The sequence below is a fragment of the Glycine soja genome, chromosome 5, assembly GCF_004193775.1.
Source record: "Glycine soja cultivar W05 chromosome 5, ASM419377v2, whole genome shotgun sequence".
Lineage (NCBI taxonomy): Eukaryota > Viridiplantae > Streptophyta > Magnoliopsida > Fabales > Fabaceae > Glycine > Glycine soja.
In genome coordinates this window covers 13,309,430-13,337,148 of record NC_041006.1, presented here as the reverse complement: position 1 = coordinate 13,337,148, position 27,719 = coordinate 13,309,430, and the positions used below count along the sequence as shown (strand labels likewise).

General features: G+C 43.8%; 1 pseudogene; it reads left to right on the top strand.

The window, feature by feature from the left end:
* LOC114411156 overlaps positions 1 to 26,295 on the top strand; it is a 198,289-nt pseudogene extending 171,994 nt beyond the window's left edge.
* The last annotated feature ends 1,424 nt before the right edge of the window (positions 26,296 to 27,719 follow it).

Here is a 27,719-nt window from a genome sequence, read left to right as displayed (position 1 = left end):
GAAGAACGATGAAGAATTTCCACAAAATCGCTTACGGAAGCGTTACGGAAGTACTTCGACTTGATTTTTCTTCACGAAAACGTGTTTTTTGCCCAAAATAGCTGAAATGCATAGCCAAAGGGGTCTTGAACATTTTGAAACAGCTCCCCCCTCCCCTATTTATAGAAAAAAAAGGAGGTGCTTGCCGCCCAAAGACTTAATGAAGAAGATTTCTAAGCGCACCCGAATTACTAAGTTCACCCCCCTTTTCGTATTTTACGGAAAAGTTACGGAAGCCTTACGGAACTGTTTTCGAATTTGATTTTCATCTTTTTTCTTTTCCCTTTTACCAATGTTAAGTGGAATATGCTTACCCAAGGTTTTCGGAAATTTTACGGAAGTATTACGGAAGCCTCAGAAGCCCCGAAAACCATTTTTCAAAAACGTGGAGGAGCTTGCCGCCCAGTTGCTTCCTCCTTAAGCAACCCAACTTCCAAAATGTTCTAGAAGGGCCTAGATTTGAATTGCTATTTACACCCCTATCTTGATAAGTTCACCCCCTTACCTTTTTTGGTGATTCTTTTTTTCGTAAAGTTACGGAAACTTACGAATCTCGTAACGATACTTGTTTTCTTTCCGTAATGTTACGGAACCTTGCGGATTACATAATCATCCCCCTTTTGACTTACAGAATGTTACGGAATCTCACTTAATTATGCAACGATGCTTCCATTTGATTTCCGGTGTGTCACGAAAACTTACGGATTGTGCATCAATATTTTTTGGTTTTCCGGCATGTCCTGGAATTTCACAAATTGCCTAATGATGGGTGCCAAGCACCTCACAAGGACCAAAGAAAGGTCGCATGTCATCAAGCAAAGGTCCCCGGACGAAATTAGGGTATGACAGTTGCCCCTCTTTACTTGTCTTTTATTGGAGATAAAAGGAAAGTAAAGATAAGACACTAATTTCGTTCCTCTCGATTTGACGAGAGTCGCGGGTGACCATAAAATCTCCACATGCAAATGACTTGTTGTTCCCAGAATTTCACAAATTGCCTAATGATGGGTGCCAAGCACCTCACAAGGACCAAAGAATGGTCGCATGTCATCAAGCAAAGGTACCCGGACGAAAATTAGTGTATGACACTAATTTCGCTCCTCTCGGTTGACGAGAGTCGCGGGTGACCATGACTTGTCGTTCCCGGATTTTCACAAATTGCCTAACGATGGGTGCCAAGCACCTCACAAGGACCAAAGAAAGGTCGCATGTCATCAAGCAAAGGTACCCGGACGAAAATTAGTGTATGACACTAATTTCGCTCCTCTCGGTTGACGAGAGTCGCGGGTGACCATGAAATTTCCGCATGTAAATGACTTGTTGTTCCCGGAGGAACAAAAGGTGCAGAAGACTATGTCAGCCTCTGCATGCTATCAAGCGTTCTGTCTTACAGATAGCAAAAGAATGTTTATACGGATAACCACTCGGGTATTTCCGCGTATCATCGGGCCCGCCGCCTCTGGATGACACAAGGGTACAGAATGACCAAATTTTGTCTCTGCTTGTCATCGGGCCCGCCGCCTCTGGATGAAAAAAGGGTGCGGATAACCGTAAGGTATCTCCGCGTATCATCGGGCCCGCCGCCTCTGGATGACACAAGGGTGCAGAATGACCAAATTTTGTCTCTGCTTGTCATCGGGCCCGCCGCCTCTGGATGACAAAAGGGTGCGGATAACCGTAAGGTATCTCCGCGTATCATCGGGCCCGCCGCCTCTGGATGACACAAGGGTGCAGAATGACCAAATTTTGTCTCTGCTTGTCATCGGGCCCGCCGCCTCTGGATGACAAAAGGGTGCGGATAACCGTAAGGTATCTCCGCGTATCATCGGGCCCGCCGCCTCTGGATGACACAAGGGTGCAGAATGACCAAATTTTGTCTCTGCTTGTCATCGGGCCCGCCGCCTCTGGATGACAAAAGGGTGCGGATAACCGTAAGGTATCTCCACCTATCATCGGGCCCGCCGCCTCTGAATGACACAAGGGTGCGGATAACCGTAAGGTATCTCCGCGTATCATCGGGCCCGCCGCCTCTGGATGATACAAGGGTGCAGAATGACCAAATTTGGTCTCTGCTTGTCATCGGGCCCGCCGCCTCTGGATGACAAAAGGGTGTGGATAACCGTAAGGTATCTCCGCGTATCATCGGGCCCGCCGCCTCTGGATGACACAAGGGTGCAGAATGACCAAACTTGGTCTCTGCTTGTCATCGGGCCCGCCGCCTCTGGATGAAAAAAGGGTGCGGATAACCGTAAGGTATCTCCGCGTATCATCGAGCCCGCCGCCTCTGGATGACACAAGGGTGCAGAATGACCAAATTTTGTCTCTGCTTGTCATCGGGCCCGCCGCCTCTGGATGAAAAAAGGGTGCGGATAACCGTAAGGTATCTCCGCGTATCATCGGGCCCGCCGCCTCTGGATGACACAAGGGTGCAGAATGACCAAATTTTGTCTCTGCTTGTCATCGGGCCCGCCGCCTCTGGATGACAAAAGGGTGCGGATAACCGTAAGGTATCTCCGCGTATCATCGGGCCCGCCGCCTCTGGATAATACAAGGGTGCAGAATGACCAAACTTGGTCTCTGCTTGTCATCGGGCCCGCCGCCTCTGGATGACAAAAGGGTGCGGATAACCGTAAGGTATCTCTGCGTATCATCGGGCCCGCCGCCTCTGGATGATACAAGGGTGCATGTCACATGACCTCAGGGTCAGTATGACAAAACTTATGGGGCGGCCGACAAAAGCAAGGCTCTTGCTCCTACGTATCCTCCAATGAGGAACTCAGACCTACGTAGTTCTGGATAACTTGTGAGACTTGAAAAGTCTCCATCGGAAAATGCTGACATCTCCCGAAAAGGCGCAGATGACCACATTGGCCTCTGCTCGTCAATCACACTTGGGGTCACTGAATGACGAGGTGCGGATAACCGTAAGGTGTCTCCGCGGGCTACCAGCTTCTGAATCATAACAACAAAAGGCGGTGTGGTCGACAAAAGCGAGGCTCTTGCTCCTACGTATCCTCCAATGAGGAACTCAGACCTACGTAGTTCTGGATAACTTGTGAGACTTGAAAAAGTCTCGGTGTTTTCTCCACTAAAATGCAAACATGCTTTAGCAAAGAGACAAATATTCCAACTGATTTAGAGCAGCATATGCTTTTTTGAGTGAAAAACAATGCGTCTACCGGGGAAGGAGAGTCTGCTGATGAAATCTCCCATAACCATAAATGAGATTTTGGATGTTAGCATTTCGTTTCTAAATGACCATTTAGAGGAAACACTGGGTTCGACAAAAATAGAAGAAATCCACTCAAAGTGTATCAATCTCGCACAGGTAAGTGTTTCATCCTAATTCCGAACCATAGATATGTCATGACTTGACTTTGCAAATTATTTCCTATCAAATCAAAAATTACATGCGTGATCATGGATCAATAGGGCTTCCCTTGGGAATGGGTTCTTTTGGTGGTTTCTTCTTTCGGCTTTTGTGTGTTTTTGGCTTTTGATTTTTCTGACTTTTTCTTTTTCTGTTTTTTTTGTTTAGTGCGGGGCGAGAAAAAAGTCGCTAGCGCACGGGATTTTGGTTGGTAATCAAAGGGAGAAGACTATTTTAGGTCGTGGTTCCCTTTCCTTCTTTTTTTGTTCATTTGGTGACAATTCTGTATTGTTCAGATATTGTCCGGTCCAAAGACCTCTCTGCACATTTCTTCTGGTTTCTTTTGACCAGGAGCTTCCTTCTTTTTTACTTTCTCCCATTCTTTGGTTGGGAATTTTCTTTCTTTTCTTTTTTTCTTTCTCCCACTCTTTGATTGGGAATTTCCTTTCTTTTCTTTTTTCTCTTTCTCCCACTCTTTGATTGGGAATTTCCTTTCCTTCCTTTTTTGCTTTCTCTTTGATTGGAAATTTCCTTTCCTTCCTTTTTTTTGCTTCCGAGGGTAAGGTTTATGGTGAGTCAGGATTTTGGCTCAAGGCTTGTAGAATGGCTAGACGTGATACATGTCAGGGTTTGGTTTGGTTCAAGGATAAAAAGGGATGCCCCACATTATTTCCATGACACAAATGCAAAAAATGATGATTTGGAAATTTTATGCAAAACTGGTTATGCATGCACCTATGCGGACACTCAAATGTCAAATTTTTATGGTCATGTGATGCTAGGGCTCAGGATTCATTTCCTCTATTTTAAATCAACCCAATGTTTCCAAAATATGTTCTTTTATCAATTTGTGCATTCATCCGAGTCCATTTCGGGTGTCCGGGGAAATCTTCACAGCATTCACCCTTCAGGTGTATACACATTTTTTTCAAAAATTGGTTATGATCAATGAATTTTTTTTCAAAGAAAAGTTGGAAGTCATCTCCTTTCAAAAGCATGTTGGTTTTTCAGCTAGACAACTTATTTTTCTTTTTTCTCTCTTTTTTTCTTCTTTTTTTTTTATTTGTTTATTTCTTTTTCTTGTTTGTTTTTTTTTTCTTCTCCTTTTTTTCATGAGGTATTTTGCTATATACATGCATATCCAAGGTATCTTGCTACCTAAACATACATATATATATATATATATATATATATATATATATATATATATATATATTGTGAGGTACCTTTTTGCTCCATACATGCATATCCAAGGTATCTTGCTACCTAAACATACATATATATATTTTGTGAAGTGTGTTTTTGTTTACATACATGCATATCTAAGGTATCTTTCTACCTAAACATACATATATATATTTTGTGAGGTATGACTACCTTCCGAGCTTGTGCTCGTTTTATTTAAATTCCTAGGATCATGAGCAACTAGGTGCGTCCTACTATAAAAAGTGATCAAATAACAGGCATAGATTCAAAAGGTACTAGGTTGCCTCCTGGTAGCGCTTCTTTAACGTCTTTAGCTGGACGCCTTATGACTTGTCGGTCACTGACCTAGTACTTTGCTTACCTTTGGCTTTGGACTTGGTCGCCTATTGGTCGGCCATGTGGTGTAGGCAATACTCAAACCTTTTTGTGGATGAGCAGAGGTGAACTCTAGAGGTGATGGCGGTGCGTCTATTGCCCGCTACCGGCCATCCTAATGCTACTGTGGTGTCTCGCCCTGCGTCTGCCTGAGGGCGCAGTACTTCTTGATGAAAGCCCGATTAATAGGGGTCTGATGAACTTGCTGGGGTCGACGGGCACTCCGTAGAAATGACAGAGGCCCGTAATTAGAGCTGGAAACCCTAGGACCTTGTTGGACTTCTTCGGGTCCACTGGATGTCTTGCGGGCGCGATCCCTGCAAACAATAGATGACATCAGAAATTAGTTTGAACCATATGCATACTCACCTATGTCGGGATGGCATGACCTTGCTAGGGGGGGTACGGGCACCCTGTAGGACTGATAGAGGCCCGTAACCAGAGCTGGAAACCCCAGGACCCTGTTGGACTTCTTCAGGTCCACTGGGTGTCTTTGTGGGTGCGATCCCTGCAAACAATAGATGGCATCAGAAATTAGTTTGAACCATATGCATACTTACCCATGTCGGGACGACACAGACCAACTGATACTTTTGCAAGGGGAGATTGGCATTGCGGTCGCTGGGCAGAATGTTGCTAAGTAGCAATGTCATCTATATCTGTGTAAGAGTGGTCATGTTGGTGCGCATGATCCGCACTCGTCTCTTTGCAGCGGCACGGGTGAAATCTTGCCCTGGTATGCATAGTAGCTGTGTGATAGCCTCCCTCTCTGGTTGTGCTCGCACAGTTGGCCCTCCTCCAATATCAGGGGGTGGCCCAGGAACCGTTAAAAGGAAACTACTGGCCCCTTAACCGGAAGTGCAAGTCTTGGTTAAGCATTTAAGGGCAGAGGACCTTAAATTCTTTTAAGGTGTGGATGTCGAGCACACTGAAAATGAGGACACGTAGCCCTCTAAAGGTGAGGGCGTGCAGCCCTCTCAAGGCGAGGAGGTGTAGTCCTCTGGAGGTGAGGGCGTGCAGCCCTTTGCTGGCGAGGACGTGTAGTCCTTTCAAGGTGAGGGCGTGTAGCCCTCTAACGGTGAGGGTAACTAGTACCCAAGGTGAGGACGTGTAGCCCTCTCAAGGCGAGGACATGTAGTCCTCTGGAGGTGAGGGCGTGCAACCCTCTGAAGCTGAGGACGTGTAGTCCTCTCAAGGCGAGGACGTGTAGTCCTCTAAACGGTGAGGGTAACTAGTACCCAAGGTGAGGGCGTGTAGCCCTCTCAAGGCAAGGACATGTAGTCCTCTAGAGGTGAGGGCGTGCAGCCCTCTGATGGTGAGGACGTGTAGTCCTCTCATGGTGAGGGCGTGTAGCCCTCTGACGGTGAGGGTAACTAGTACCCAAGGTGAGGACGTGTAGCCCTCTCAAGGCGAGGACATGTAGTCCTCTGGAGGTGAGGGCGTGCAGCCCTCTGATGCTGAGGACGTGTAGTCCTCCCAAGGTGAGGACGTGTAGTCCTCTCAACGGTGAGGGTAACTAGTACCCAAGGTGAGGGCGTGTAGCCCTCTCAAGGCGAGGACATGTAGTCCTCTGGAGGTTAGGGCGTGCAGCCCTCTGATGGTGAGGACGTGTAGTCCTCTCAAGGCAAGGACGTGTAGTCCTCTCAACGGTGAGGGTAACTAGTACCCAAGGTGAGGGCGTGTAGCCCTCTCAAGGCGAGGACATGTAGTCCTCTGAAGGTGAGGGCGTGCAGCCCTCTGTTGGCGAGGACGTGTAGTCCTCTAAAAGTGATAGGTACAAGTACCCAAGGGTCCACCCTTATGAGAAAGCAAGAGATCGACTCATCGAGAGGGCCGGTCATCCCAAATCCACAAGATTTGGACATTAGATGTAGGAAATCTATGCAGTTAACATGATTTTTAGGGATGCAGATGCATGCAACCTTTGTCGTGAAATTTGGTAAATGCGGACTTCATATGAAACAATGCAATGTAATGGAAAGTTGTACAATGTTCATGACATTCTTTCCCTATTTTGTGATTTTGATTTTGATTTGATTTTTTTTTTTTTTTTTGGAAAACATAGATTGACTGTTCTTTTGAAAGAGGTGATAATTCATGCGACCTTATCCTATCTTTTGCAAATCTCTCCGGGAACTCCCTCAAAGTGTATGTTCTTTTTGATTTAGTCACTTGACCATTTTGGAGTGACGGCAATGGAGCCATTTGATGTTTAATCAATCCATCGAAATCCTAGGGTTTGTCCCCCCTTTTTTGTTGAAAACATCGATGGGTGAGAACTTTTGATCGGCCCCTATGTTAACTTGAGGCTCATGCACGGTGCCCCTCATTGCCCCAGTGTAAGGCTTTGAGGTACCAATCGTTGCCTTTCGTCATGACCTTGTAGGAGGGAACCTATTGGGTGAGAACTTCTAATCTGCCCCTAGGTTCGCTTGAGGTTTTTGCATGGTGCCTTTCGTTGCCCCAGTGTAGGGCTTAGAGGTACCAAGTGTTGTCTTGTTTTCACGACCTCGTAGTGAGGAAGAATGAAAGAAGTAGTTGATTCTTGCAAAAAGAATTTTCCAAGGACGAGAAATAGTTGAAGGATCTTTCAGTTGATGGATTAAGTCAAATGACTCCTATGTAGAAGCAAGATGTTTTGATGTCTTGATGATGCTAAAGGATCAAATGCTTCTAAGTTTTATTCAAGACAAGAATCCAAGAAAGTCAAGATATATTATCAAGTTTGATCTCTTAGAATCTTTAGGAAGAAGTTTCCAAATTGAAACAAACAAAAGGTTTGACCAAAGAATTCTATCATTTCAAATTGAGATTTGCTCTCTGGTAATCGATTACCATTAGTTGAAAATGTTTTAATTCAAATTTTTAAAACCTGTAATCGATTACATAAGTCTTGTAATTGATTACCAGAGGGGATTTTCAGAAAATAATTTCCAAGAGACATATCTATTCAAATGTTTTATGAATGGCCATTCAAATGTTTTAAAGAGAGTTTTCATTGCCCAAACAGTTTTATCCTCTCGAAAGATCAAGAGTTTTTCTGAACTGAAATGTCTTATCCTCTCAAAAAGATTCCTTGGTCAACCACTTGCTTATTCAATAAGGAATTTTGATTGATCTTCATTTTACAATCTACCTTTTTTACGAGAGACCTCTTCTTCTCTTCTTCTTATTTCTGAAAAGGGATTAAGAGACCGTGGGTCTCTTGTAGTAGAGGATTCTTGAACACAAGGGAAGGGTTGTCCCTGTGTGCATTGTTAATCCGAAAAGAGAGAGTGATAGTTCAATTGGGGAATAGTCTTTGCATCTTAATTCAAACCCCCTTTTTCTTAAGGTAACTGAGGCCATTCGTCCAACATCCTATTCTTGATAACTCACTTCTCTCTAAAAAGACAAAATGAGGTCACATGAACGTCTATATTTTTACTTGAAAATACAGTCAATCAAATGCCTTTTTATTTTTTATTTTGAAACTTATTTTTTATTTTGAAACTTATTTGTTTTGAACTTTGCTCGTTGTTTTACGGTACCCCCACCAACGTGCAAGATGAGTAATCTCTGATTGAACGGTCTTGGAAGTCAACACTCAGGAGCGCAGGTTGCTTGAGCAAACAGACCAATGGCTTACACTCACATTCCGGTGGAAGTTGAATAAGCAAAGATGTGTTCGTGAGAGGATGTCCATTTTATCCATATCATTTAACATTGTAACTGTGGTTTATGGCATAAACTTGAAAATCCTGATGAGTCATAACAACAGCTTCCAGAATTGCCCCATGTATGGTGTTGCTTGTCAATGTTAGGATTCAACAAGCGATTCTCCTCAAATTTCAGCCAGCCCGTATCAATTAGACCTTGCACCTTACGCTTCAGAGCCCTACAATGCTCAATGGAACGCCCCGGGGCTTCTCCGTGACAAGCACATGTTGCGTTCGAGTCGTATTCTCGGAGAAATGGAGGTTGATGAACCTTGGCTAGGGTTATGGCTACCATTGAATTATCAAGTAGATATGGGATCAAGTTTAGCATATGACAACGGAATTTGGGGTGAACCCTACAGGCTTTTTGCTGCAAAATTCCTTTTTGTTGGTGTTTTTTTTTTGGTTTGTGCTAAAGGTGGTCTTCGTCATTGGAAGTGCGGTAGACAGGCTTTGTGGTTGATTTAGGGATGGCCTTTTTGGATAACTGGGTGGTGGGTAAGGAGGTTTGTTATTGGCTGAGTAATGACATTTTTGGGTTGGTGGGAAACTTGGCCGTATAGGAATAGCAGTCACAACATGGGTTTCTCCCTCTTTCTCACCCTCTTCATTTGCCCCAGTTTTCTCATTCGTCCTAGTAGGATGATCAAATTTGCCTCTTTTCGGACCCACATCGATCCTTTCACTGGCGAAGACCAAATCCGCAAAGCTTTTGAGGGTGCGTAGCCCACCATCTTTTCATAGTAGAGTATCGATAATGTGTCTACCATCACGATCATCGTCTCCCTTTCCATCATTGGGGGTACCACCTGGGCCGCCAGATCCCTCCACCTTTTGGGCGTGTTCTTTGAAAGATCCGTCCCCCTTTTTGCAAATGTTCTGTAGTTGCATCCTATCCGGAACCATATCAAAATTGTACTGATACTGCCTAACAAAGGCAACCATTAGGTCCTTCCAAGAATGGACTCGGGAAGATTCCAAGTTAGTGTACCAGGTAACAACTACCCCAGTAAGACTTTCTTGGAAGGAATGTATTAGCAATTCCTCATCTTTTGCGTATTCCCCCATCTTCTGACAATACATCTTTAGATGGTTCTTGGGACAAGTAGTCCCCTTGTACTTGTCAAGGTCCAGCACCTTGAACTTGGGAGGGGTGATGATATTGGGTTCTAGGAACAACTCTTTTAGGTTAGCAAAGGCATAATCTTCACCTCCTTCAATGGCCCTAAGCCTTTCCTCTAGATGATCCAACTTTCCCATTTCTGCCATAGCATGAGGATTTTTAACCGCTGTGGAATGTGAGGGTTGTGGTTGTGGGTGACATTGAGGGCCCTCCAAAGTGTTTTGCAGGGGTATACCACCAACTGCTTGCCCTTCAGCAGCATATCCGAGGCAAGGCTCGAAGTTGGCTAGATCGTGGTGGGGAATTTCATGTGTCTCCTCCATGGGTCGAGAGACATGTGCATGATCAGATTGAGGTTGTTGGCTCTTAATGAGTATGGGAGTGGAGTTATTGACATCCTCATTGGGAATGTACACCACATTGGGTGGTGTATAGTTTGGGAGGCAAACCATATGGCGGGAAGGCGTGCTTGTTTTGAATTTGCACATCATGGGGTCATCCGTACTTCCCAAATCTTTGCCTACCATATTTGAGGTTGGATGATTCATTTGCTTGAGGCCAGATGGGAGCATCGGGTTCACCTTAGCGATAGCACTAGTAGCGGCAACTATAACCGCATTGGCTTCCATTATCTTCTTCATGCTCATCATGGCCTCCATCATTGTGGCCATTTGCTCTTTCATGGCCTCCATGTCGGCCTTCATCTTCTCTTGCACCTCCTCTGCTTCACCCATTACTCTAGCTCTAGCACGAGTTCGGTAAGGGCGCCGTAAAGCGTGTCCTTTTCTTTTTGATAACAATGATTAAGTTCATTTTATTTTATTTTATTTTATTTTTCAACGAAAGAATGCAATGAGCAATGCAACCAATGAAAAGCATGGATGTATGCGAATGATGTACAGTTGAAGTATTGCGAATTTTTACGCAGGATATGGGGTTGAATCAATTTAGATTTTCAACATGGTCCATGACATCTTTGTCAAGGTGAAACTGGAAGTAACAAGGACATAAACAATCCTAAATATGTTTGGCAGTAGACGAAGCAGTGATGTGACTCGATTCATCTTTTGCCCCAATTTTGCAAGACGGTTACTTCCATATTTCAACTTGACTTGATGAACCTTTTTGTAAAAGCATGAGCTTGGTTCAACCCTATAATCCAAGGAATGGCAATTCTGATCGCCAATACTTCAACAACATCTCATAGGGATGAATGACTCGGGCATACTTTAAGCTATGCATGGAAAATGTAATTATGAAATTGAGATGCCCGAAGAAACACCATTTCCTAGTTAACCATGCATTAGGTACCATGTTCAATTATTTTTTTTTTTTGTTGTGTGTTTTTTTTTTTTTTAGAAATGGGTTTATGATCCCAACATGGTTGGCTCATGGTGCGTAACACATGCAACTAAGAATGTAGTGTGAAGTTTCACGCTTCCCCTTTTTTGTTTTTGTAGAGGAAAACACAAGGATGAGCAAACATGAAAACAAATGGTATGCAATTTTGCAGATCAAAAAGTTTGTTGAACGCATATGCATGATGATGCCATGACTCATGCAAAATGTGAGGCTGGAATATGATAACGGACAAATGCAGGAACGATATGTTGATTATGATGTTATGAAGAGATGCTTATGCGATGCATGATATGAATGCATTTTACGGACACGAGAGCCCGGAAAATTATCTCTTCTTACTTGCGCATTTGGGGGCGCAGTGCCCCATGTGTACAATTAAGAAGGTGATATGGACCTTCCGGCTTCCCGTGACAAAGGACGAGACCAACATACAATGCATGCTAGAGATAAAATGTGGGAGTGACTTGATTCACACTGATTTTTGGAGTAAAAACGTGGGATAAACTCATTTTTTTCAAAAAGTTATAACTAGTCAAGATCTGAGCGACAATACAAACTTCCTAGCGGTTTCTAATCATATGGTCCATTAAGTCTATCATATGCTGACAATAGCTGAGAAGTCCGTGGATCTCCTCGGGGGCGGAGTAGGTGTCCGCCACTGCTTTGGCCTTGGCTAGCAATGGGGGAAGTTCTTGACTCCTGTTCAAAGTAAGAGCAAATCGGTCCGTCCACATTGTTGCCTCTTGGTGCAATGAATCAATTACCCTTTCCCTTGCTTCCCTTTCTGCTGATATCTTGGCGTACTCATCCTCTAGCCTTTGCTCGTGAGTCGCCGCTAGATTTAGCTTCTCTTTGCACTCATCGATGATGGCCCACATATTCCCTTCAGTCTCGCTTAACTTTTGGGACAAATTTCTTTTCGACCTAAGGCAAGCCTTTAGCTCGTCCTTCAAGATCATGCCTTTGACCCGTGATGATTCCTTTCACCTCTTCGGAGCTTGAGCTCACTATTGCTGCCCTATAAAGCCCCTCAAAACTTTGCTTTGGTCGTGTTCTTCCTTTCGGGCCTTCTTGGTTTCTCATTCCAAGGCTTCATCGGTGGCCATATTGACATCCCTTAGTTCATCATACTCTTTTCAGACTTTGATGGCTATGGACTTGAACTTCTCTTCGACTACCCAGGCTCTTTCAAGCTCTGCCTTTAGGGCTTGTACCTCATCACTTTCTTCCGAAGCTTTAACCTCATCGTCTCTCACAGTCTTTAGATTTGGGAGCCAATCCAGTCCTTGTGTTCGGACTCTCAGCCACTTATGATAGCCGCCGATGATCCCATTACTGCTTCCCCTAAGCTCTCTGTCCTTTCTTCACGCCGCATCCCATGCCTTGCGAACTCCTTGGAGTACCCTCGCGTTGTGGTCACTGAAACCTCGTGCGATGAAAGGCATGATGCTTTCGTCTGATGGCACTCCTCTCATGGGACATCCTTCGCATGAAGATAGAATCCTGATTCTTCCTTCCTTCTAGCGAGGGAACCATTTAACAGACGCCCCTCCATGCTAGCCAAGAGTTGGTGCACAACAAACAATTCTTGCGCCGCTCTTTTCACATCCCCGATCGAACGTGTCATACATGGCCAAAATGGCGATGACCGGGCTTTCCTTGCCATGATGAAAGGCGAGGAAAGCGTCAATCGCTGCTAGGTCCACTAACCCTTCCATATTCGGAAAGAGGACAACTCCAAAGATCAAAAGCGCCAAGATGTCAATAAAAGAAAGCCCATTCGCCTTGATTTGCCAAGGCCTTTGCCCTTTCCTCCAAACACTTCCTTGGTACTCCGACTACCCCATTCCTGTTTTGCTTTACACGGTCCAACTCTTGTGCTGAGATTTTCACCACCTTGGCAACTCTTGTCGTGGAGGGATAGAACCCAGAGAAAAGATATGGCTTCCTTCCTCCCAGTGGGCATCCCAGGATTTCTTCAAACTCTTTCACAGTCGGCACTAGCTGGAAGTCCTCAAATGTGAAGCACCTTAGGGGCTGGTCATAATACTGGGAAAGGGATGCAATCGGTTCCATGGAGACTTCTACCCTAGCTAGGTCCCAAATCTTACCATAGGCTTTGCGGAAGGCTTGCCGTTGAAGTTGACCCATTAATTGCCCCAACTTTCGTAAACTGGTGACCTCTAAGCTCTTGATTTTGACTTGATAGAACCTCTTTTTAAGCGAAGGCTTTTGACTTGATCCCATGTTTTACTAAAGTGAAATAAAATCTAGTGCGAAACAAAACTCCTACATCTATCATGGGTGGAATGGATGAATGCATGAAGAAATGCATATGACACAGATGCAATTTACGAATACGGGAGCCCGAGAAATTGTTTCCTTCTTGGATACAACGTTTGGGCAGCATGGCACCCAACGTATGTTTTTTAAGAAGGCGACACGGACCCTCCGTCGGTTTGCTAAAGTGAGGGGATCAAAGACGAAACCCACGCATGATGCATATGCGAAAGGCACAACACGGGGATGTACATAGTACGACAATATTCACAAACAAATATAAGCAAAAGGGTATATGATACTTATGCATGGCAGTGTGAAAAATGGCACGCAGCGTGTTTGCTCCGTGCCCCTATTTAAGGGACCTATAAGGGAGAGAGCTAACTAGGCTTTTAGTGATAACCCCCAAGGTAGTCATATCTCTCTTGATGGTTTCTAGAGGTATCATCCCCTTCGAAGAACATACTGCAGCAGTAGGGACTACTAGCAACAATATGTTTTCAAAGAGAAAAACTCTAGATGAGGGTTCACTGTAATCAAGCAAGTCGGAGACCTAGCATGATCACGGATTCACCTCCACTCCTTATGTTCCCACGAACCCGGGTATAGGGCCCTTTTTCAACTCACCGTGTGTGCAAATAGTGTTAGTGTTTGTGTGCATCAAATGAATAAATATTTACCTCATGCATACAAAAAAAATGCACTAAAAGCATCAAAGAGTTATATATACAAGAACATAATAAAGGGAAACCAACAAAGGAGTAAGTCATGGCAAAACTTTGCACAAGATTAAATGGCCTAACTCTCTAAAAACAGTCCCCAGTGGAGTCGCCAACTGTCGCAACCTACCCTTCGGCGGGAGGGCAACGCGTGACTCGCGGGATGCGTGTTCCACGAAAGGAATACGCGCGGAGTCGCCACCAACGTTTATTTGAGGAAAACGTCGGAAAAACCGGAAAAGACGCGATCTACGAACTTTTAAGTGAAAGGTTCGGGAGTTGTATTTACGCACGGGGAAGGTATTAGCACCCCACACGTCCGTCCCAAGGGACGGCAGCCTTTAATCGAATGTGCAAACATGACTTTGATTTATACGTCCCCTTTTATGTCCTTATATCCTTTATACCCTTTTTATATTTTTTCCTTTTTTCTGGTCGACAAGGGTGTTTCCCTTTGCTCCTACGTATTCCTCAATTTGCGATGAGGAAATCAGACCTACGTAGTTCTTTCGGAACAAAGCGTTTGGTTAAGTTGTTTTTGTCTTTTTTGCAAAATATGTTTTTATTGAACAAAAGGTCATTTAAGGTGTTGGACCATTAAACGGTCTTTTGATTTTGAAAGGAGAGAAACGTTAAGGCGTTGGACCATTAACGATCTCTTGTTTTTGAAAGGAGAGAAACGTTAAGGCATTGGACCATTAACGATCTCTTGGGGTGGTCGACAAAAGCGGGGCTTTTGCTCCTACGTATCCTCAATTGCGATGAGGAAATCAGACCTACGTAGTTCTTGCAAAAGCGGTAAAGTCACATGTTGATTTTATGCTTTTGAACGGTCCATGTTAACCGATAAAAGCAAAGAGGACCGTTTAAGGCGCTGGACCTTAAAACGGTTTTTAGTGATTTTTCGGAAAAAAACTTGATTTGTGAGTTGATTTTAGTCTTAGTTTCACTTTGGTTTATTAATCAATTCATTCAAGGAAACTTCCAAAGAAAAACGTCCGATTGATTTTTTTTATTATTTTATTCAAAGATATTTTGATTATTTTATTATTATTTTTCAAGATATTTTGATTATTTTATTATTATTTTACTTTTTTTGGTTTAACCGAGGTTATAGCGTGAACGATCGGTTAGATTTCGTTTTAACAGTGATTAAACGAGATTACAACACAAATGATCGGTTGAAATTCATTTTATCATTTATTAGACGAGAAAACGGCTTAAATAAATGGTTAAAGCACATTAAAAACTGAAGAAAAGAAAACTGAAAGTAAACGAAATTAAAGTGAAAGTACACAAAGCAAGAAATGAATTGAAAGTCTCGGATTTGAAAACTTACCCGTTGAAGAACGAAGAACGAACGAAGAACGGATGAAGAACGGTGAAGAACGACGAAGAACGATGAAGAATTTCCACAAAATCGCTTACGGAAGCGTTACGGAAGTACTTCGACTTGATTTTTCTTCACGAAAACGTGTTTTTTGCCCAAAATAGCTGAAATGCATAGCCAAAGGGGTCTTGAACATTTTGAAACAGCTCCCCCCTCCCCTATTTATAGAAAAAAAAGGAGGTGCTTGCCGCCCAAAGACTTAATGAAGAAGATTTCTAAGCGCACCCGAATTACTAAGTTCACCCCCCTTTTCGTATTTTACGGAAAAGTTACGGAAGCCTTACGGAACTGTTTTCGAATTTGATTTTCATCTTTTTTCTTTTCCCTTTTACCAATGTTAAGTGGAATATGCTTACCCAAGGTTTTCGGAAATTTTACGGAAGTATTACGGAAGCCGCAGAAGCCCCGAAAACCATTTTTCAAAAACGTGGAGGAGCTTGCCGCCCAGTTGCTTCCTCCTTAAGCAACCCAAGTTCCAAAATGTTCTAGAAGGGCCTAGATTTGAATTGCTATTTACACCCCTATCTTGATAAGTTCACCCCTTACCTTTTTTGGTGATTCTTTTTTTCGTAAAGTTACGGAAACTTACGAATCTCGTAACGATACTTGTTTTCTTTCCGTAATGTTACGGAACCTTGCGGATTACATAATCATCCCCCTTTTGACTTACGGAATGTTACGGAATCTCACTTAATTATGCAACGATGCTTCCATTTGATTTCCGGTGTGTCACGAAAACTTACGGATTGTGCATCAATATTTTTTGGTTTTCCGGCATGTCCTGGAATTTCACAAATTGCCTAATGATGGGTGCCAAGCACCTCACAAGGACCAAAGAAAGGTCGCATGTCATCAAGCAAAGGTCCCCGGACGAAATTAGGGTATGACAGCCTCCTAGTAGCGCTTCTTTAACGTCTTGAGCTGGACGCCTTATGACTTGTCGGTCACTGACCTAGTACTTTGCTTACCTTTGGCTTTGGACTTGGTCGCCTATGGGTCGGCCATGTGTCGTAGGCAACGCTCTAACCTTTTTATGGATGAGCTGAGGTGAACTCTAGAGGTGGTGGCAGTGTGTCTATTGCCCGCTACCGGTCATCCCAATGCTGATGTGGTGTTTCGCCCTGCGCCTGCCTGGGGGCGCAGTACTTCTTGATGAAAGCTCGATTGGTAGGGGGGCCTGATGACCTTGCTGGGGGCGACAGGCACTCCCTAGAACTGACAGAGACCCGTATTTAGAGCTGGCAACTCCAAGACCCTGTTGGCCTTCTTCGGGTCCACTAGGTATCTTGCGAGCACAATCCCTACAAACAATAGATGACATCAGAAATCAGTTGGGGGAGGTGCATACTTACCTATGCCACGACGACATGAACTTGCTGGGGGGAACGGGCACCCTGTAGGGCCGACAGAGGCCCGTAACCAGAGCTGGAAACCCCAGGGCCCTGTTGGACTTCTTCAGGTCCACTGGGTGTCTCTGTGGGTGCGATCCCTGCAAACAGTAGATGGTATCAGAAATCAGTTGAACCATATGCATACTTACCCATGTCGGGACGACACAGACCAACTGATACTTTTGCAGGGGGAGATTGGCATTGCGGTCGCTGGGCAGAATGTTGCTAAGTAGCAATGTCATCTATATCTGTGTAAGAGTGGTCATGTTGGTGCGCATGATCCGCACTCGTCTCTTTGCAGCGGCACGGGTGAAATCTTGCCCCGGTATGCATAGTAGTTGTGTGATAGCCTCCCTCTGGTTGTGCTCGCACAGTTGGCCCTCCTCCAATATTAGGGGGTGGCCCAGGAACCGTTAAAAGGAAACTACTGGTCCCTTAACCGGGAGTGCAAGTCTCGGTTAAGCATTTAAGGACAGAGGACCTTAAATTCTCTTAAGGTGCAGATGTGGAGCACACTGAAAATGAGGACATGTAGCCCTCTAACGGTGAGGGTGTGCAGCCCTCTGTTGGCGAGGACGTGTAGTCCTCTCAAGGTGAGGGCGTGCAGCCCTCTGTTGGCGAGGACGTGTAGTCCTCTAAAGGTGAGGGCGTGCAGCCCTCTGTTGGCGAGGACGTGTAGTCCTCTAAAGGTGAGGGCGTGTAGCCCTACGAAGGTGAGGACATGCAGTCCTTTGATGGCGAGGGCGTGTAGCCCTCTGAAGGTGAGGACATGCAGTCCTCTGATGGCGAAGGCGTGTAGCCCTCTGAAGGTGAGGACGTGTGGTCCTCTGATGGCGAGGGCGTGTAGCCCTCTGAAGGTGAGGATGTGTGGTCCTCTAAAGGTGAGGGCGTGTAGCCCTACGAAGGTGAGGACGTGTGGTCCTCTGATGGCGAGGGCGTGTAGCCCTCTGAAGGTGAGGACGTGTGGTCCTCTAAAGGTGAGGGCGTGTAGTCCTCTGATGGCGAGGGCGTGTAGCCCTCTGAAGGTGAGGACGTGTGGTCCTCTAAAGGTGAGGGCGTGTAGCCCTACGAAGGTGAGGACATGCAGTCCTCTAATGGCGAGGGCGTGTAGCCCTCTGAAGGTGACGACGTGTGGTCCTCTAAAGGTGAGGGCATGTAGCCCTACGAAGGTGAGGACATGCAGTCCTCTGATGGCGAGGGCGTGTAGCCCTCTGAAGGTGAGGGCGTGCAACCCTCTGTTGGCGAGGACGTGTAGTCCTCTTCAAGGTGAGGGCGTGCAGCCCTCTGTTGGCGAGGACGTGTAGGCCTCTCAAGGTGAGGACGTGCAGCCCTCTGTTGGCGAGGACGTGTAGTCCTCTCGAGGTGAGGGCGTGCAGCCCTCTGTTGGCGAGGACGTGTAGTCCTCTAAAGGTGAGGGCGTGTTGCCCTGCGAAGGTGAGGACGTGTAGTCCTCTCAAGGCGAGGACGTGTAGTCCTCTAAAGGTGATAGGTACAAGTACCCAAGGGTCCACCCTTATGAGAAAGCAAGAGATCGACTCATCGAGAGGGCCGGTCATCCCAAATCCACAAGATTCGGACATTAGATGTAGGAAATCTATGCAGTTAACATGATTTTTAGGGATGCAGATGCATGCAACCTTTGTAGTGAAATTTGGTAAATGCAGACTTCATATGAAACAATGCAATGTAATGGAAAGTTGTACAATGTTCATGACATTCTTTCCCTATTTTGTGATTTTGATTTTGATTTGATTTTTTTTTGGAAAACACAAACTGACTGTCCTTTTGAAAGAGGTGATAGTCCATGCAACCTTATCCTATCTTTTGCAAATCTCTCTGAGAACTCCCTCTGAGTGTTGTTCTGTTTGATTTAGTCATTTGACCATTTTGGAGTGACGGCAATGGAGTCGTTTGATGTTTAATCAATCCATTGAAATCCTAGGGTTTGTCCCCCTTTTTTTTTTGTTAAAAACATCGATGGGTGAGAACTTTTGATCGGCCCCTATGTTCACTTGAGGCTCATGCACGGTGCCCCTCATTGCCCCAGTGTAAGGCTTTGAGGTACCAATCGTTGTCTTTCGTCAGGACCTTGTAGGAGGGAACCTATTGGGTGAGAACTTCTAATCTGCCCCTAGGTTCACTTGAGGCTCATGCACGATGCCCCTCATTGCCCCAGTGTAAGGCTTTGAGGTACCAATCGTTGTCTTGTTTGATGACCTTGTAGCTGGGAACCTACTGGGTGAGAACTTCTAATCTGCCCTTAGGTTCGCTTGAGGTTCATGCATGGTGCCTTTCATTGCCCCAGTGTAGGGCTTTGAGGTAACCACCGTTGTCTTGTTTTCATAGCCTCGTAGTGAGGAAGAATGAAAGAAGCAGTTGATTCTTGCATAAAGAATTTTTCCAAGGACGAGAAATAGTTGAAGAATTTTTTTTTTTGATGGATTAAGTCAAATGACTCCTATGTAGAAGCAAGATGTTTTGATGTTTTGATGATGCCAAAGGATCAAGTGCTTCCAAGTTTTATTCAAGACAAGAATCCAAGAAAATCAAGATATATGATCAAGTTGATCTCTAGAATCTTAGGAAGAAGTTCCCAAATTGAAAAACAAAAGGTTTGACCAAAGAATTCTATTATTTCAAATTGAGATTTGCTCTCTGGTAATCGATTACCAGCAGCTGAAAATGTTTATAACAGTCACTTGAAATTTCAAAATTTATAAAGTGTAATCGATTACACACGGATGGTAATTGATTACCAGCAGTTTTTTTTAACGTTTTAATTCAAATTTCAAAACCTGTAATCGTTTACACTAGTCTTGTAATCGATTACCAAAGGGGATTTTCGGAAAATAATTTCCAAGAGTCACATCTATTCAAATGGTTCATGAATGGCCATCAAAGGTGGCTTGGAAGCACGAATTTAAAGAGAGTTTTTCATTGCCCAAAATGGTTTTATCCTCTCAAAAGATTAAGAGAGTTTTTCTGAACTGAAATGTCTTATCTTCTCAAAAAGATTCCTTGGTCAACCACTTGCATATTCAATACGGAATTTTGATTGATCTTCATTGTACAATCTATCCCTTTTAAGAGAGATTTCTTCTTCTCTTCTTCTTATTTCTGAAAAGGGATTAAGAGACCGTGGGTCTCTTGTTGTAGAGGATTCCTGAACACAAGGGAAGGGTTGTCCCTGTGTGGTTTAGACTTTGTAAAAGGAGTTTTACAAAGAAAGTGGAAAATCTCAAGTGGGTTGCTTGAGGACTGGACGTAGGCACGGGAAGTGGCCGAACCAGTATAAATCAAGTTTGCATTCCTCTCTTCCTTTAAACTTCTTTTATTTATTGCTATTTATCTTTTGCTTTAAAGAAGTTTATTTTGAATTGTCTTTTGAGTAATTCATGTTAAGGGTGCATTGTTAATCCAAAAAGAAAGAGTGATAGTTCAATTGGGGAATAGTCTTTGTATCTTAATTCAACCCCCCCTTTCTTAAGATAACTGAGGCCATCTGTTCAACATCCTATTCTTGACAACTCGCCTCTCGAAGAAGACAAACTTTTCGGAATGATAAAATGAGGTCACATGAACGTCTATATTTTTACTTGAAAACACAATCAATCAAATGCCCCCTCTTCTTCTTTTTTTTTTTTACTTTACTTGTCGTTTTACGACACCCCCACCAACGTGCAAGATGAGTAATCTCTGATTGAACGGTCTTGGAAGTCAACACTCAGGAGCGCAGGTTGCTTGAGCAAACAGACCAATGGCTTACACTCACATTCCGGTGGAAGTTGAATAAGCAAAGATGTGTTTGTGAGAGGATGAGAGAGACAAGGATGTCCATTTTATCCATATCATTTAGCATTGTAACTGTGGTTTATAATAATGGCATAAACTTGAATATCCTAATGAGTCATAACAACAGCTTCCAGAATTGCCCCATGTATGGTGTTGCTTGTCAATGTTAGGATTCAACAAGCGATTCTCCTCAAATTTCAGCCAGCCCGTATCAATTAGACTTCACACTTTATGCTTCGGGGTCATACAATGCTCAATGGAATGCCCCGGGGCTCCTCCATGATAAGCACACGTTGCGTTCGAGTCGTATCCTCAGAAAAATGGAGGTTGAGGAACCTTGGTTGGGGTTATGGCTACCATTGAATTATCGAGTGGATATGGGATCAAATTTAGCATATGACAACGGAATTTGAGGTGAACCCTACAGGCTTTTTGCTGCAAAATTCCTTTTTGTTGGTGTTTTTGGTTTGTGCTAAAGGTGGTCTTCGTCATTGGAAGTGCGGTAGACAGACTTTGTGGTTGATTTAGGGATGGCCTTTGTGGATAATTGGGCGGTGGGTAAGGAGAAGGGTTGAGTAATGACATTGTTGGGTTGGTGGGAAACTTGGCCGTACAGGAATGGTAGTCATAGCATGGGTTTCTCCCTCATCCTCACCCTCTTCATTTGCCCCAGTTTTCTCATTCGTCCAAGCAGGATGATTAAATTTGCCTCTTTTCAGACCCACTTCGATCTTTTTGCTGGCGAAGACCAAATCTGTAAAACTTGAAGATGTGTAACCCACCGTTTTTCATAGTAGAGCACCGGTCACGTGTCTACTATCATTGTGATAATCTCTTTCTCTGTTATTGGGGGTGCTACTTGAGTTGCCAAGTCTCTCCATCTTTGGGCGTATTCTTTGAAAGATTCGTGCCCCCTTTTTGCACATGTTCTGTAGTTGCATCCTATTTGGAGCCACATCAGAATTGTACTGACACTGCCTAACGAGGGCAACCATTAGGTCCTTCCAAGAATGGACTTGGGAAGGTTCCAAGTTAGTGTACCAGGTAACAGCTACCCTAGTAAGACTTTCTTGGAAGGAATGTATCAGCAATTCCTCATCTTTTGCGTATTCCCCCATCTTCCGACAATACACCTTTAGATGGTTCTTGGGACAAGTAGTCCCCTTGTACTTGTCAAAGTCCAGCACCTTGAACTTAGGAGGGGTGATGATATTGGGTACTAGGAACAACTCTTCTAGGTTAGCCAAGGCATAATCTTCACCTCCTTCAATGGCCCTGAGCCTTTCCTCTAGATGATCCAACTTTCCCATTTCTGCCATAGTCATGAGGGTTTTTAACCACTGTGGAACGCGAGGGTTGTGGTTGTGGGCGAAACTGAGGGCCCTCCAAAGTGTTTTCAAAGGGTATACCACCAACTGCTTGCCCTTCGGTGGCATATCTGAGCCAAGGCTCGAAGTCAGCTAGATTGTGGTGGGGAATTTCATGTGTCTCCTCCATGGGTCGAGAGACATGTGCATGATCAGATTGAGGTTGTTGGCTCTTAATGAGTATGGGAGTGGAGTTATTGACATCCTCATTGGGAATGTACGCCACATTGGGTGGTGTATAGTTTGGGAGGCAAGCCATATGGCGAGAAGGCGTGCTTGTTTTGAATTTGCACATCACGGGGTCATCCGTACTTCCCAAATCTTTGCCTACCATATTAGAGGTTGGATGATTCATTTGCTTGAGGCCAGATGGGAGCATCGGGTTCACCTTAGCGACAGCGCTAGTAGCGGCAACTATAACCACATTGGCTTCCATTATCTTCTTCATGCTCATCATGGCCTTCATGTCGGCCTTCATCTTCTCTTGTATCTCCTCTACTTCACCCATTACTCTAGCTCTAGAACAAGTTCGGTGAGGGCGCCGTAAAGCGTGTCCTTTTCTTTTTGATAACAATGATTAAGTTCATTTTATTTTATTTTATTTTATTTTTCAAGGAAAGAATGCAATGAGCAATGCAACCAATGAAAAGCATGGATGTATGCGAATGATGTACAGTTGAAGTATTGCGAATTTTTACGCAGGATATGGGGTTGAATCAATTTAGATTTTCAACATGGTCCATGACATCTTTGTCAAGGTGAAACTGGAAGTAACAAGGGCATCAACAATCCTAAATATGTTTGGCAGTAGATGAAGCAGTGATGTGACTCGATTCATCTTTTGCCCCAATTTTGCAAGACGGTTACTTCCATATTTCAACTTGACTTGATGAACCTTTTTGTAAAAGCATGAGCTTGGTTCAACCCTATAATCCAAGGAATGGCAATTCTGATCGCCAATACTTCAACAACATTTCATAGGGATGAATGACTCGGGCATACTTTAAGCTATGCATGGAAAATGTAATTATGAAATTGAGATGCCCGAAGAACACCATTTCCTAGTTAACCATGGATTAGGTACCATGTTCAATCATTTTGTTTTGTTGTTGTGTTTTTTTTTTTTTTTTAGAAATGGGTTTATGATCCCAACATGGTTGGCTCATGGTACCTAACACATGCAACTAAGAATGTAGTGTGAAGTTTCACGCTTCCCCTTTTTTGTTTTTGTTTTATAGAGGAAAACGCAAGGATGAACAAACATGAAAACAAATGGTATGCAATTTTGCAGATCACAAAGTTTGTTGAACGCATATGCATGATGATGCCATGACTCATGCAAAATGTGAGGCTGGAATATGATAACGGACAAATGCAGGAACGATATATTCATTATGATGCCATGAAGAGATGTTTATGCGATGCATGATATGAATGCATTTACGGACACGAGAGCCCGAAAAATTATCTCTTCTTACTTGCACATTTGGGGGCGCAGTGCCCTATGTGTACAGTTAAGAAGGTGATATGGACCTTCCGGCTTCCCGTGACAAAGGACGAGACCAACATACAATGCATGCTAGAGATAAAATGCGGGAGTGACTTGATTCGCACTGATTTTTGGAGTAAAAACGTGGGATAAACTCATTTTATTCAAAAAGTTATAACTAGTCAAGATCTGAGCGACAATACAAACTTCCTAGCGGTTTCTAATCATATGGTCCATTAAGTCTATCATATGTTGACAATAGCTGAGAAGTCCGTGGATCTCCTCTGGGGCGGAGTAGGTGTCCGCCATTGCTTTGGCCTTGGCTAGCAATCGGGGAAGTTCTTGACTCCTGTCCAAAGTAAGAGCAAATCGGTCCATCCACATTGTTGCCTCTTGGTGCAATGAATCCCTTTCCCTTGCTTCCCTTTCTGCTGATATCTTGGCGTACTCATCCTCTAGCCTTTGCTCATGAGTCACCGCTAGATTTAGCTTCTCTTTGCACTCATCGATGACGGCCCACATATTCCCTTCAGTCTCGCTTAACTGTTGGGACAAATTTCTTTTCGACCTAAGGCAAGATTTTAGCTCGTCCTTCAAGATCATGCCTTTGACCCATGATGATTCCTTTCACCTCTTCGGAGCTTGAGCTCACTATTGCTGCCTTATAAAGCCCCTCAAAACTTTGCTTTGGTCGTGTTCTTCCTTTCGGGCCTTCTTGGTTTCTCGTTCCAAGGCTTCAGCGGTGGCCATATTGACGTCCCTTAGTTCATCATACTCTTTTCAGACTTTGATGGCTATGGAGTTGAACTTCTCTTCGACTACCCGGGCTCTTTCAAGCTCTGCCTTTAGGGCTTGTACCTTATCACTTTCTTCCGAAGCTTTAACCTCATCGTCTCTCACAGTCTTTAGATTTGGGAGCCAATCCAATCCTTGTGTTCTGATTCTCAGCCACTTATGATAGCCGCCGATGATCCCATTACTGCTTCCCCTAAGCTCTCTGTCCTTTCTTCACGCCGCATCCCATGCCTTGCGAACTCCTTGGAGTACCCTCGCGTTGTGGTCACTGAAACCCCGTGCGATGAAAGGCGTGATGCTTTCATCTGATGGCACTCCTCTCATGGGGTAGCCAAGCTGTCTTATGGCGAGGATGGGATTATAATTAATAAAACCCCTTGTTCCCATCAAGGGAACATTTGGACATCCTTCGCATGAAGATAGAATCCTGATTCTTCCTTCCTTCTAGCGAGGGAACCAATTAACAGACGCCCCTCTATGCTAGCCAAGAGTTGGTCCCAATTCGTCTTTCTTTTTTCGACGCACGAGCGGTGACCTTGTAGCGGATAGACGGGCCTACCTTCTTGGAGAAAAAGGTGCGAAACCAGCCACACATAGAGAGCCAGTGTACAACAAACAATTCTTGCGCCGCTCTTTTCACATCTCCGGTCAAACGTGTCATACATGGCCAAAATGGCGACGACCGGGCTTTCCTTGCCATGATGAAAGGCGAGGAAAGCGTCAATCGCTGCTAGGTCCACTAACCCTTCCATATTTGGAAAGAGGACAACTCCAAAGATCAAAAGCGCCAAGATGTCAATAAAAGAAGCCCATTCGCCTTGATTTGCCAAGGCCTTTGCCCTTTCCTCCAAACACTTCCTTGGTACTCCGACTACCCCATTCCTGTTTTGCTTTACACGGTCCAACTCTTGTGCTGAGATTTTCACTACCTTGGCAACTCTTGTCGTGGAGGGATAGAACCCAAAGAAAAGATATGGCTTCCTTCCTCCCAGTGGGCATCCCAGGATTTCTTCAAACTCTTCCACAGTCGGCACTAGCTGGAAGTCCTCAAATATGAAGCACCTTAGGGGTTGGTCATAATACTGGGCAAGGGATGCAATCTGAGGAGGTTAGCGTAAATCCTTACGGCAGACCATAAGCTTAGCGGGCACTTGCCAACTAAGCCAATTATGCAGAAGCTGAATTTCTGCAACTTCCGCTAAGCGGCTTCATGTGTTGCTAAGCGGTAGTATTTTTTTGTGAAGGCCAGCTAAGCGGACCATGTCTCACTAAGCCGCCAGTGCCTTTTTCAGTTCTATTTTTTCAGTTTTTGAATTTGATCAACTTATGTCCTGTTTAGCTATTTGGTTCCTTTATTTGCAGATGGCATCAAGAAAGAGGGCTAGAACCGACGACATCCCTTCATCATCCATCCCAGCTCTTCAGTCAATCGCCATAGAACCAGATGTCCAACACCCGCAAACTTTAGTCCCTATGCTACAGAGCCTATTCAGAGGACAGCTGATTATCATGCACAGCCTGCGAGAGTTGGCTCAGAACAGGCCAATTGTACCTCTGGAATATTTTCTTGAGAAAGTAGCCTGGCCTGAAGCTCAACTTCCATTGGTGAGAACCGATGAGGTTGCTCCTTCGGAGCCCACACTGGCACGGGTTGAACCAATGCCAGCCGAGCCACGAACTCTAGTGGTGAATCCACCTCCTTCTTCTGAGCTTGAAGTAGTTCCCCCATCTCCACCTCTGATTATCATCTCTTATGCATCATCAGATGAAGCTGTTGCCCCTACTGATTCACCAGCTGAAGAAACAGTTGACCCCCTTGCTTCCCTAGTTAGAGGAATTGTTGATCTTTCTTATTCGTCATCTAGAGAAGTTGTTGCTCTCACTAATTCCCCAGTGTAGACACTGTTGACATTGTTGATTCATGATGTTGCTTTTTGTTTTCTTTTTGGTTTATTATTATTATAATTATGGTTTCAGTACAGTATTTCTTTTTATGTTTATATACACTGCTAGTTTTATTATGGGTAATTGGTTTGCTCATTCTGAAGCATATGGAAAAGTTCGACTTGATTTTGATGATATGGCAGTAGAACACTTTTATCTTTTTGTGAAAATTGGTGTATGGTTTGATTTTGGATTGAATGCATGATTGTGATGGAATTTGTGTTTTTTTTTTCATGAGTTTGAGCAAGTGTGTATGTTAGACAAAGAAAGAACAAGAATGTGAACTTGCATTTAGAATTGTTAGTCAGTAGACAGATTGATTGAGAAAGAAAAGCTTGAACCAAAACCGGTGAGAGTGGAACTTAAACTATGAGTGAACGACTAGCTATGAGTAATAATCTTTGCATCAATCTCTGAATTTTAGAATGAAATGTATAAATGAGGACATGATGAAGGCCATGATTGTGCATACACAATCCTTTTGACCAAAAAGCTTACCTTGAATGATAACTGTACGTATATGGTTCAAGGCAAATTCACCCCAAATTTGGGGGAGTGGAACTGAATGGGATGTAAAGAAAAAAAAGAGATAAAGCATCAGCACACACAACAAATAAGTTGTGTGTTAAGAAAAAAGAAAGAGAAAGCAATCAAAGAAAATGTGTGGTGATGTAATAAGGTCAAAAGCAAATGGAAGTGAAAAGCTAGTGAGCAAGCTAATTGTATTAAAAAGACCACTTGGATAAGTCTAGGATTTATGCTCTCTTATAATCTAATCCTTTGAATCCTAGAAAAACCAATGAATTTTTGTAGCCAAACCTCACAACCAGCCTGGGAAAGTCCTTTTGATTTTGTTTATACATTTTTTACTTTATGGCATGAGATGAAGTACAGAGATTATAGCTTTCGCTAGTTGTTATTAATGAATAGCTTAAACACTTGTGCGTGAGTGAAACAGTGGCCGTGAGACTGTGGTTTAAGCTACTTTCCTTGATATCTGTATTATGCCTAACTTCATCTAATTGGTCAGGTTACATTTTATTCTTCTCTTTGGATAACTGCATGTCTTGTAAAAGACAAGTGATGAGGGCATTTTGCTTCATTCTATCATCATGCAATCAGTAACTTTTGTTGCATACACCTTTGTACATAGTAACTGCATGTTATTGTCACTTGGGGACCAGTGAACTATTCTTTATTTGCTTGAGGACAAGCAAAACTGTAAATTTGGGGGAGTTGTTAGTCAGTGAATACAACTAACTTTTGTGTATAAAACTTGTGTAAATTGTATCAAACTCCTCCTTTATGGGTATTTTGTAGTGTTGTAATTACTTTTTGTTAAAGGTAGGTAATAAATACTTAGTACTTCCATTTTTGTG